The 12,776-nt window shown below is 38.1% G+C and overlaps 1 long non-coding RNA gene and 1 pseudogene across 1 annotated transcript in view; one reads left to right on the top strand and one right to left on the bottom strand.

Annotated features, from left to right (window-relative positions):
* Nucleotides 1-3,371: 3,371 nt before the first annotated feature.
* LOC122748730 overlaps nucleotides 3,372-12,776 on the bottom strand; it is a 71,864-nt gene continuing 62,459 nt past the window's right edge. Inside the window, exon 3 of the long non-coding RNA XR_006355638.1 lies at nucleotides 3,372-3,468. This is a non-coding gene — a long non-coding RNA (uncharacterized LOC122748730). The remainder of the gene's footprint in view (nucleotides 3,469-12,776) is intronic.
* Nucleotides 6,736-7,050, top strand: LOC122748729 (annotated as a pseudogene).

Raw genomic sequence — 12,776 nt, 5'->3', positions numbered from 1 at the left:
TCTAATTGTGAGAGGGGAAGGTTAAGATGCCCCACTAGTATAGTTTTGCTGTCAATTTCCTCTTGTAACTCACTTAACTTCTCTAAGAATTTGGATGTTATACCACTTGGTGCATAAATGTTTAGTATTGATATTACTTCATTATCTATGGTACCTTTTAGCAAGATATAGTTTCCTTCCTTATCTCTTTTAATTAAATCTATTTTTGCTTTTGTTTTGTCTGAAATAAGGATTGCTACTCCTTTTTTTTACTTCAGCTGAAGCGTAATATATTCTGCTGCAGCCTTTTACCTCTACTCTGTATCTCTCTGCTTCAAATGTGTTTCTTGTAAACAACATATTGTAGGATTCTGTTTTTTAATCCACTCTGCTATTTGCTCCCTTTTATGGGAGAGTTTATCCCATTCCCATTCAGTTATGGTTACTGTGTATTTCCCTCCATCTCATTTTCCCCTTTGTTTGTACTTTTTTTTTCTTCATTCGCCCTATTACTTTTCACCAGCATTTTGCTTCTGACCATTGCCTCCCTTAATCTGCCCTCCATTTTATCAGCCCCACTCTCTTTTCTTTCCCTTTTCCTCCCCTGCTTCTGTCCTCCCTACTATCAGTTCCTGCCCTTTTCCCCTTACCCTTTTACTTCCCAAAGGGTAAGCTAAGTTTTTTTATCCAAATGAACATATATGCTATTCTCTCTCTGAACCAAATCTGATAAGAGTAAGGTTGAAACAATGCTCACTCCTCCCATTTCTCTCTCATAATAGGTTTTTTCACCTCTTCATATGATTTAATTAACCCCATTCCACCTCTCCTTTCCTCTTCTCCCCAAATACTCCTTTTTTATGCTTTAATTTTCTTTATATAATCACGTTTAAGTCAATTTATAATTGTATCCTCTATGTATACTACTTCTATCTGCCCAAATAGAGATACAGTTCTCAGAATTATATTATCTTCCCATGTAGGGATGTAAACTATTTAACCTTATTGAATAACTTTTTTCACTGTTTACTTTTTTATATTTCTCTTTGAGTCCTGTATTTGAAGGTCAAATTTTCTGTTCACTTCTGGTCTTTTCATTAGGAAACTTTGAAAGTCCCATATTTCATTGAATGTCCATCTTTTCCTCTGAAAGATAATGCTAATTTTTGCTGGGTAATAGATTCTTGGCTGCAATCCAAGCTCCTTTGCCTTCCAGAATATCATATTCCAAGCCATCTGATCCTTTAATGTTGAAACTGCCAGGTCCTGTGCAATCCTGACTGTGGCTCCATGATATTTAAATTGTTTCTTTCTGGCAGCTTGCAGTATTTTCTCCTTTGCCTGATAATTCTGGAATTTGGTGACAATATTCCTTGTAGTTTCACTTTTGGGGTCTCCTTCAAAGGTGATCAGTCAATTCTTTCTTCTTTTTTTTTTCTGATAAAATATTTTTTCCAGTTACATGTAAAAATAGTTCTCAACATTTGTTTATACAAGCTTTCCAATTTCAGATTTTTCTCCCTCCCTCCTTCCCCCCTCCCCTAGACAGCAGGTAATCTGATATAGGTTATATATATATATATATATATATATATATATAACATTAAACATTTCTGCATTAGTCATGTTATAAGAGAAGAATCAGAGCAATGAGGAAAAACCTCAAAATAGAAAAACAATAGCACCAAAAACAAAACAAATAGTATGGTTCAATCAGCTTCTATACTCCACAGTTCTTTTTTTTTTTTTAGTTGATTCTTTCAATTACGATTTTATCCTCTGTTTCCACAATATCAGGGCAGTTCTCCTTGATAATTTCCTGGAATATGGTACCTAGACTCCTTTTTTGATCATGGCTTTCAAGTAGCCCAATAATTCTTAAATTATCTCTCCTGGATCTATTTTCTAAGTCAGTTGTCTTTCTGATAAGGTATTTCACATTTTCTTCTATTTTTTCATTGTTTTGATTCTGTTTGACTAATTCTTGGTGTCTCATGGAGTCATTAGCTTCCATCTGTCCAATTCTAATATTTAAGGCATTATTTTCTTCAGTAATATATATATATACACACACACGTATATATGTATAATTTTTTTTTTTGTGGGGCAATGAGGGTTAAGTGACTTACCCGGGGTCCCCAGCCAGTAAGTGTCAAATGTCTAAGGCCAGATTTGAACTCAGATCCTCCTGAATCTAGGGCCAATGCTTTATCCACTGCATCACCTAGCTGCCCCTGACCAATTATATTTTTTAAGGAGTTGTTTTCTTCAATTTTTGTGGTTCCTTTTCCAAGCTATTGACTCTTTTTCATAATTTTCCTGTGTAACTCTCATTTATTTTCCCATTTTTTCTTCTACCTCTCTCATTTGATTTTGAGCTCTTCCAAGAAGGCTTTTTGGTATTGAGACCAATTCATCTTCCCCCTTGAGGCTTCCCATGTAGGCATTTTGACAGTATTGTGCTCATCTGAGTTTGTGTTTTGGTTATACCTGTCACTATAGAAGCTCTCAATGTTAAGGGCCCTTTTCTGTTTCTTACTCATATTATAGTCTTTTTTTTTTTTTAACTTTTAAAGTTGAGGTCTACTCCTGGGGCACAGGGGCCACTGTTGCAAGCTTCTTGTGCTGGGGAATAGAGGATTGCTCACTGGGATTTCTGCTCTGAGGCCTCTGTGGCTCACCACCCTGGGCTTGCTCCCTGTGCTAGGATGGCTTGGCCTAGTCGTGCCTTTCTCCAGCTGGCAGTTTGCCCTCTCAGCCAGAACTGGGTGGGTCTTCACGACAGGCCTGCTGTACCATCAGCCTCCTGAGCCAGAACCAAAGGGCCTCCCTCAGCTGCTGATCTGTGCTGTGGAAGGAGCTTCCTGATGACTTGCCCAGACCCACTCTGTGCTGTGCTGAGTTTGTCCTCCACCCAAGTGAAACCCACCTTTTCTGAAGTCTTCTAAATGGGAAGATTGTGTCTGTCTGTCTTTTTGTAGGTTCTGTAGTTCCAAATCCCTTTAGAGGCTTGATTCAATGTTTTTTGTTTCTGAGGGAAACTCAGGAGAGCTCAGGCAACTTCCTGGTTTCTTTCTACCATCTATTAAATATAGTAGTAAATATGGTAAATATTGTCTCCCAGTCAGGAGACCCAAACCTAGGAAACAGATTTAGAATGCTTAATTAACTTTCCCAAGCCCACATGGTTAATAAATGGAAGACATATGTAGAACTGGATGTTATCTCCTACATCAATGTTTCTTCCCCTATACCTTCCTAGTCTGAGGACCATAGGACTTTAAGGATCATTAATGACTGAGGAAAAATATTAAAGAATTCTTTAAGAAAGTTCTAATGGAAGCCTAGTTAAAATAACTAAAGGAGAGAAAAAAAGAAATTTCTTACCTTCTGGATGCACCTTTTCTCTTTTCATATTTTTAAAAAGATTTCCACTAGAAAATAATGATAATAAAGATATGCTAAAACCCCTCTGGATCCAATTATTTCCTAAAAATACAAAAAAAGGCAAAAGACAAAAGGTAAGAATCTTTTTCATCTGCCTCACAGCTTTTACATTAGTCCTACACCACAGGGCCCTTCCTTTATAACCAGCTTCCTTTGTTGTACCATTCTAGATATAATAGCCCCCAGGCCTGCAAACACCCAATGCTGAAGTTGGTTCAAATTATTTATGAGGTTTTTATCTAATCAATTTAGAACCATCCCCATAATACACTCAGAAAAAATAGATGACCACTCACTAGCCATTGTCCTCACAGGAACCATCCCTTTTTCTACCATCCAAACACTATGCACTCCAAGATGCGGCCCCCTCTCACATTTAATGAAATCTGACTTTTAACATTTACATGGGGATATGAAAGGCCTGAGAAAAGGGAACAATGCCACCCTTTTGACTCAGCTGAACCTTTATTTCGTTGTTGAGTGAGATTTGAAGGGCAGAATTTTGAATGTCATCCAGTGCTTTCAGAGGATCCTTCCTTAGATAAGTGTTCTTTAGTCCTGATTGCCTGAATGACAAGTTCCCCAGGATCATCTCTATGAGATGATCAAGGCTCAAGAACCAAACTCAAACAACAGTACTGCTCCTCCAACCCAAGTCAAGGTAAAAGAATTTTTAAAAATATAATGTTGTATTTTGTTCCATTCCTTTATTCAGCTCAACTCTGGTCTAGAACAGCTAAATTTTCTTCTAAGCCTAATTTCTTCCATTCCCTTACGTGCCTAAGGATTCATATAGGGGACACAGTGATCAATCAGGCCTCTGGCCCCCAACACAAGAAGTTTGGGAGAGTGCCCCCTGTCACCCAGAAGCAAAGCTCAACTTGAAAAGTCATGAAATAGGCTAAAAATAAATAAGAAGCAGAAAAAAAACCTTGACCACAGATAGCTACTATGGCAACAGGGAAGACCAAAACACAACTCAGAAAAGGACAATATTGGCAAAATGCCTACATGGGACGTCTCAAAAGGGAAAATTAATTAGTCTAAAGATCAAAAAAGCCTTCTTGGAAGAACTAAAAAAGGATTTTAAATATCAAATAAGAGAGGTAGAGGGAAAATTGGGGAAAGAAATGGGAGTTATATAAAAGAACATCAACAGCTTGGAAAAGGAAGGACAAAAATTGACTAAGAAAACAATTCCTTAAAAAATACAATTGGCCAAATGGGGAAAAAATCCACTGAAGAAAATAATTCCTTAAAAAGTAGAATTGGCTGAAACAATTATACTAATTTACCCGCACCCTAGTCAAATTGATACACATTTAGTAAGCACCTACTATGTGTACCATGCACTATGCTAAGAACTCAGGATACAAATAAGAAAAAGAACACTTTAATTGAACAAAATACTACACAAAAGGAAGCTGAGAAGTGTGTTTGCATGTGTGTAGAGGGGAGGGAGCAGGATATTAGTGGAGTTGAAATCAAGCAGAGAAGCTGATGGAAAATGAAGTTACCTGGAAAGTTCTGAGCCCTCTATATGGGAAGTCTTTCAGAGGAGTTTATTGCCCCACCATTGAGGAAATTAGGGAAATTAAGTGAACCATGCTGACTCTATCTTGTGACTCAAATTCTGGAGCCAGCTCAGTTCCTTTTCAATTCAATTATGGGTCTGGTCTAATATATGTCTTGTGAGAAAACTTTATTCAATTATGGAAATTTTGAGAAAACTTTATTGCATTGTTTGAACCTAGCTCTGTGTGGCTGGGAAGCTGGATCATCTTTACCTGTTATGTTGACCAGAAATCCATTCAGATCCAAAGATTGATATAAGGAGTTGTCTCACAATTATACAAGCATGGCGTATGTATGTCTATAAGGTGGCCCCATATTAATCAAACAATTACTATTTCTTTGTTCATTTGATTGAATATAAACACTTAGTGGGGAGTGGGACACCTCTTTTTTTGATTTCAGGGAATTGCATCTGTTTACTCTTCCCCTCCCAATTTGGAAAGTCCCTGATTTTTACTCCAATTAGAAATCAGATTACCTACTGTATCCTAGTTTATAGCCTGGTTAATTGTCTTCTTTTAATGCAGAAAAATCTGTCTCCCCCTATATTCATGATCCCAGTGCCAAGCTGAGGAGGTCTAGTGCTGACTTATTATGCAATAGTCATGCATAACTTAACAAAGCCATATGCTTGGGAGCTCAAATCCATTTTCCTCAGTAATTTCAATCAATCCATATGTCGTACCCTCCAGCCTTTTCATTCAGAAGGGAGAGGCAACTAAGGGTGCTGAGGAGGTATTGAGCTTCTCCTGGGAGAGGCATGATGTTCTTGAAGTCAAAATCAAGCAGTGCAAGTGCTAGAAAATTCATTTGTCTACAAACCTTCCAACACTTCCTATTCCCATCTTTTGTCATATTTGCCAGTTTTCTGGATCTAAGTAAAAACCTCAGAGTTTGTTTTTTAAGTGTAGAAGTTTTATTTTTTCTAAAATTTATTATTTTTAACATTTATTTTTTAGAAGTATTTCAAATTCTCTCCCTCCAGCCCCTAATCCACCACAAAACATATTTTCATATTAGCCATAACACAAAAAGCAAGATTAAAAATAAAGAGAAAATTATACTGAGTTAACCAATTCTCTCTCTGGAGGTGGATAACATGTTTCATCATGAGTCCTTTGGAATTGTCTTGCATCATTATATTGATCAGAGTATCTAAGACTTTCACAGTTGATCATCATTACAATATTGCTGTTCCTGTGTACAATGACCTCCTGGTTCTGGCCACATTACTTAAGAATCGTTTTAATTTGCTTTTCTTGCAGATTTGGAGCATTCTTTCATATAGTTCATATCATATATGATATAAGGATATGATCCTTTTATCAAAGTCTTATTGAGGAATGATTCTGTTAGCTATCAATGTATCTTGGATGGCAAACTCTTATCCAAGAAATTTGATAAAATTTTCTGTACAACCAACTACTTATTCTTCTGAGCTGCATTAATTTTGTGTAGAAGCTTCTCGATTTCATATAATGAAAATTATCTATTTTTTATTTTGTAATTGCTTCTATCTCATGTTTGGTTAGACTACATCCCCTTTCCAAGACTAGAAACTTATAATTTTTATGGTATGTTCTTTAATAATGAAGTAGTTATCATCATCATTGTAGTTATTGTTATGAGCGTTTTCACTTTAGTCATAAATCATCCTAGAGAGGAAACGCGAATCGGGCCTGCGGAGGAGAGTAAGCGACAGAGAGCGTGACTGCGGGTTGAGCTAACTTGACCATGGGGGACATCGAGAAGGGCAAGAAGATCTTCGTGCAGAAGTGTGCCCAGTGCCACACCGTGGAGAAGGGGGGCAGGCATAAAATCGGCCCCAACCTGAGCGGGGTCTTCAGCCGCAAGACCCGCCAGGCCCCTGGGCTTCTTCACTGACACCAACAAGAACAAAGGCATCACTTGGACTGACTATGTGCTGGTGGAGTACCCGGAAAATCTCAATAAGGACATCCCGGCAGGGGGAAGATGATCTTCTCTGGCATGAAGAAGTCCGAGAGGGCCGACTTGATAGCCTACCTTAAGCAGGCCACCAATGAGTAACCCTTGTCTGCGGCCTTATTTATTCTAATCGGAGGTCTCTGCTGATGAGATCTCTTTCCTTTTTTTTACATTTACCGTAACGACCCTATTTAAATTGGTTTCATTAACCTAAGAATTTTGATCATGAATGGCTGTTTAAAAACGTTGTTCGGCAGTCCCAATAAAGGAATTATGTAGATTTAAAAAAAAAAAATCGGGGGGGGGGGGGGCAGCTAGGTGGCGCAGTGGATAGAGCACCGGCCCTGGAGTCAGGAGTACCTGGGTTCAAATCCGGCCTCTGACACTTAACACTTACTAACTGTGTGACCCTGGGCAAGACACTTAACCCCAATTGCCTCACAAAAAATATAAATAAATAAATAAATAATAAAATTTAAAAATTGAGGAGAGGTAGGAAAAAAAGCATAGAAAATAGTCTTGATCAAAAACATCAATAGTCTCTATGCACTTATCTGTTTACATCTTTACTTGGTGTATCCCTCAGTAGAAAGTAAACTCCTTGAGGGCAGGAACTGTTTTTTCTTTTGTCTTTTGTCTATGCATCCCCACAAACTAGCATAATGTTAGTATCTAGTCTTTAATAGGCACTTCCTTAATAAATGCTGGTTGTCTTGGATGGTTAGATATTTAAGGGATAGAGATGCACATAATGATTCACTCTCAGATGAAAAAACTCTCTTTACCAATGCACAGTAAGTGAGTTTTAAGAGGACCAGTTATATGACTGGTGACAATCCTTCAGTCACAGGATTAGAAGGAAATAGTTGTTCCTCTGAACTATGAATCCCAGCATATCAGTCAATTCCAGAATGCCAGGCTAGTCTCAAACCCTTATTACATACAGCAGAAAGAACAATGGACTATGAAGTTAAAGATTTTGGTTCAAGTCTATCACCGAAGAGCAGTGTGACCATTAACAAATAAAATCTGAGAAAGGAGTAGATTTGAGGATAAAGAGGGAGAAATATACTGAATTTGTGGTGCAAATAGAACATTCAAAAAGAAAATTACCTAAGAGCAAGTTTTTTTTTTTTTTTCATAAAGGAGTTGGGGATTGGGGAGGTAATTCATTTATGAAGACACTGGGTACCTAGGCAGATGCAGAGATGAAGGTTGGAAAAGTGTGAAAGAGAGATAAGAGGGAAGGTGGGAAAACAGAAAGAAAGACTTCACCTTCTTTAAAAAAGGGCCAAGAATGAATTCAGGCTTTCAGTGAAATTCTTTGGCCTTTCTCCAAGTAAGCACAATACCTCCCCTTTCTCTTTCCAGAGTTGGTAAAGGCTGGTCCTATGCACGAGTCAAGTAGAGTGCCATCTGCCGGCTGTCTTTGAGAAGCACTGAAAAGACATCTACCCCAAAACATGTGTGTGTGGATGTATTGGGGAGCAATAAAAGGAAGATGAAGAAATGTAGAACCAGAATTTTTAGGACTAAAAACTAAGCTCAAAAACTATTTAAAAGTATTTTACAGTTTGTTTTTTTTTCTTTCTTTTTCTTTTTTTTTTCTTTTTCTCTCTTTTTTTTTTCCGGGGCAATGAGGGTTAAGTGACTTTCCCAGGGTCACACAACTAATAAGTGTCAAGTGTCTGAGGTAGGCTTTGAACTCAGGTCCTTCTGAATCCAGGGCTGGTGCTTTATCCACTGCGCCACCTAGCTGCCCCCTTTTACAGTTGGTTTTTTTTTTTTTAACTCTGCAAATTTATTTTTTAACTTTCTGCTTAATTTGATTTTTAAAAACAACTAAAGGGGGGCAGCTAGATGGTGCAGTGGTAAAGCACCAGCCTTGGATTCAGGAGTACCTGAGTTCAAATCTGGCCTCGGACACTTGACACTTACTAGCTGTGTGACCCTGGGCAAGTCACTTAACCCCCATTGCCCCGCAAAAAACAAAAAAACAAAAAACAAAAAACAAAACCCAACTAGCTTAATTTACTAGTTTTATTTCCCTAAATTTACTTTGTTGGTTTTTAAGCTTTGAATAAACTCTTTTTTTTCTCTGCATTTGGGCAGGCCTTCTGTAGCAAATTTTTGAAATAAGGTAAGATTTTAATAGCCAAAAAAAGTTTACTAAATAATACAAGGATACAGCATTGGTTCTGGTGGCTACAACTCAATCAGTATATGAAGACACATCCAGTCAGGAGGGTGTGTTGACTCATACAACAGCAGGGATTTTTGTTAAGTCAGAGTGGCCCCAGATCCTGGTGGACTGAGCTTTTTATGCTATGGAGACCAGGAAGCAACATCAAAAGGCAGAGCTTTAGTCTCCTAGACCAATTAAGTCTTAAGGACCATTTCATCTCCTACTGGTGATTCTTTATGTGAATAAACACAAAATTTCATACATTCATTTAGCATATATTTATTGAGTGGCCCCATGTGCAAAAGCTGGCATAGGACCAGCCTTTACCAACTCTGAATTTAATAGAGATAACAATTTAATAGAAAGAATAATAAAGAATAGGAGATCCAAGGTAATATTTAAGGTCAGACCTAGCTTAAGGTGCTCACATTTTCTGGAGTAAATGATATTCCTTTATGAAAGGGAATATGTAATTTTAGCAGTTAGTACTTGTCATACTTCAGATGGACCAGTTTAATGTGCATTCTATCATATAAAACAATGATTAGAACTTTCCAACTTCCTTTGGTTGAATTCCAAGATTCCTGTTACATAGGAAATCACATTATATCAGTTGTTTGAAAGTTATCACACAAGTTGTGTTTTGTGGAATATAATGATTGCAATTTTATATATAGTCAGATATGAATCTGACTATATTATATCTTAAAAATGAATAATAAGAGGCCACCTGTAAGGAAATAATGAAAATTAAATATTCAGATTTTTAAAGGCTATTGTAATAGTCCAGGATAGAAATAATGAAGACTCATAACAGAATGATGTCTATATCAGTAAAGAGATGGCAAAACTTACAAGAGACCCTATAAAATGGAAAAAATAAGATTTGACAACATATTTCTTATGTGGTTAAGAAAGAATGAGGAGGTGAGGAGGACACTGAGGTTGCAAGCCTCAGTGCATGGAAAGATGGCGATGCCCTTGACAGCAATAGATAAGTAAGGAAAAAGTGAGGGTTTGGGGGAAAAGAGAATTGATTCTCTTTTGGACATGTTGACAACTCATTTGAGATATGTGAAAAGTAGTTGGTGATACAGGATTGCCCCTATCCCTACACCACTACAAGTGGGCACATACTGAGAAATAACAGAACAGTTCAGAGAGTATAAAAGCTATTACAACTATTAAAGAATATCAGGCAGAAAACTTGTAAAGAGCCAATTGGAATGGAAGCATGGCATACTGGAGAAAACACTGGATTTGTAGTCGGCAGAGATGAATTCAAATTGCACTTCTGCTACTTTCCACCTGTGTGACCTTGGGCAAGTCACCCCATCACCCATCCCTTCCATTGGATCTCATTTCCCTCATCCATCAAATAGAAGGTGACATTTTTTAAAATAGGGGAAAACCCTAAGGCCATGGCCCTAGATTTGCTCCAGCCCTCTCCATGGAGGATACTGTGATTGGAAAAAAAAATCGAAATTATTCTCCTTCAAAATTTGGAAGCTAGCAACTCAAGTAGGTCCAGTAGAACATTAGGCAGTGTTCATGGCAATGTTTAGAGTGCAGGTGGAAAAAAGGGAAAAGAAGAGTGGAGCTTCAGAGAAAGAAAGAAAAAGGGAGAGGGGGAAGAAAGGAAGGAAGGAAGGAAGGAAGGAAGGAAGGAAGGAAGGAAGGAAGGAAGGAAGGAAGGAAGGAAGGAAGGAAGGAAGGAAGGAAGGGAACAGGAGAAAAAAGGTGTATGTGGGAAGGAATAGTTCCACAAAATTTGGAATGTTTTGGCATTCTACACTGAGGGGCATCTCTGCCATAGGTTGCTTATCTCCCGTATTTTACTTCTTATTATATTTCCATTAGTTTGACTTTTTCGCCCTCTAGTGGCAATAATGAAAATTATAGAATATTCTACATTGGTATTCTCTTTTGTGATAAGCGGATAACAGCTACAAAAACCAATAACAAGACCCCTGAAAATTAGGGATATTTTACAATAATATAATTGAAAATTCTCATATATTGTATAGTACTGCTTTCTAATTTTACAGATGAAGAACCTCAGGCCAAGACAGGTAAGTATACTTTAAGTAGAACAATTTGCATTTTTTTTCCTCAATAGGGCCATAAAAAGAGGACTGACCACCACTGTTGAACATATCTTTCAAAGTGGATTATTTGTTGCCCTCCTTCTATATTATGAATTAATTTCTAGTGAAGAGAACAGAAGCTGAGGTGTGTAATTTAAGATTCTAAATGTGGATTCTAATCTGTTCCCCCAGTTTTGGGGGAAACTGACTAAAAATCACTGATAAAACGAGTTTAGGTTTTTAAGGGTTTATTGGAAAATAGAAAGAAAAAGATTGAGAACAGAATTCTAACAGCCTGGCATTCCTATCTTTCCTCAAATTTCCTGTGAAGTCCTCTGCCGCCACCACCATCAAGTCAGGAAGCCAAAAAGCTCCAGCGCTCTCTGTGCAGGCTCCCTTTCCTCCTTCCTGTCTCCTCCCAGACCATAGGAGGCTCCTCAAGTTGATTGGCTGGTAGCCTTGATAGACAGCACCCATGAGCAAACGTCATTTCCTGACGCCAAGGAAAAGCCACAATGCCTCTGAGGCATTTTCCTCATGGTGGAGCTTTCCCACAGCAAGTCTCCAGTAGGTGGCATCATTCCAATCATTACAGAGGAAAGCATATACCAGTCAAGGCAACCCTCTAGCAACACCTTGACTCCCATTTCCCCACAGAACCAGATGGAGACACAGCCTAGGACCCTAACCCTAAGAGCCTTGTACATAGCAGTGGACCCCAAACAACCAGACTCTCTTCTAACCCAGGATCCACAATCATCCATCATTGAGGGGAGAAGTCATGGTGGGAAAAGGACTGACTTTCTTCACCACCACTAGCAACAACTGTTGACCAACTACCATCAACAGATAGGTAAAAAACAGAGCCTGGGAAGCCCAATCACCTCCTGGGCCATGCTGTAGCTCGAACAGTGTGTCCTGGAAGCAGCACTATACTTTAAGAAGGAATTAAAAGCCAAGAAATAGCCGGCCAAGATGAGTAGGCAGAGAAAGCAGAAGACCATCGAAAACGTCTTTGGAGGAAAGGTAGACCACAATACACCCTCAGAAGAAGAAGATAATAACAGGGTCAAAGCCCCAACATTCAAAGCTTCAAAGAAAAATATGAATTGGTCTCAGGCCATGGAAGCTCTTAAAAGGGACTTTGAAGAGAAAGTAGGAGAGATAGAAGGAAGATTTAGAGAGATGGAGGAAAGAATGGAAAGTGAAATGAGAGCAATGAAGGAAAGTCATGAGAAAAAAGTCAACAGTTTGAAAAGCCAAATGGGAAAAGAAATAGAAAAGCTCTCTCAAGAAAATAATTGCCTAAGAATTAGGATTGAACAAATGGAATCTAGCGACATTATAAGAAACCAAGACAAAGTAAAGCAAATTCAACTGGATAAAAAAAAATAGAGGGCAATATGAAATATCTCCTTGGACAAATAGTTAATCTGGAAAACAGATCCAGGAGAGATAATTTGAAAATCACTGGACTACCTGAAAACCATGACCAAAATAAGAGCTTAGAAACAATCCTCCAAGAGATTGTCAGGGAAAATTGCCCTGATATTCTG

Source organism: Dromiciops gliroides, chromosome 3 (assembly GCF_019393635.1).
Source record: "Dromiciops gliroides isolate mDroGli1 chromosome 3, mDroGli1.pri, whole genome shotgun sequence".
In the NCBI taxonomy this organism is placed as follows: domain Eukaryota; kingdom Metazoa; phylum Chordata; class Mammalia; order Microbiotheria; family Microbiotheriidae; genus Dromiciops; species Dromiciops gliroides.
The sequence above is the reverse complement of the archived record's forward strand: the minus strand, read 5'-3'. Positions and strand labels throughout refer to the sequence as shown.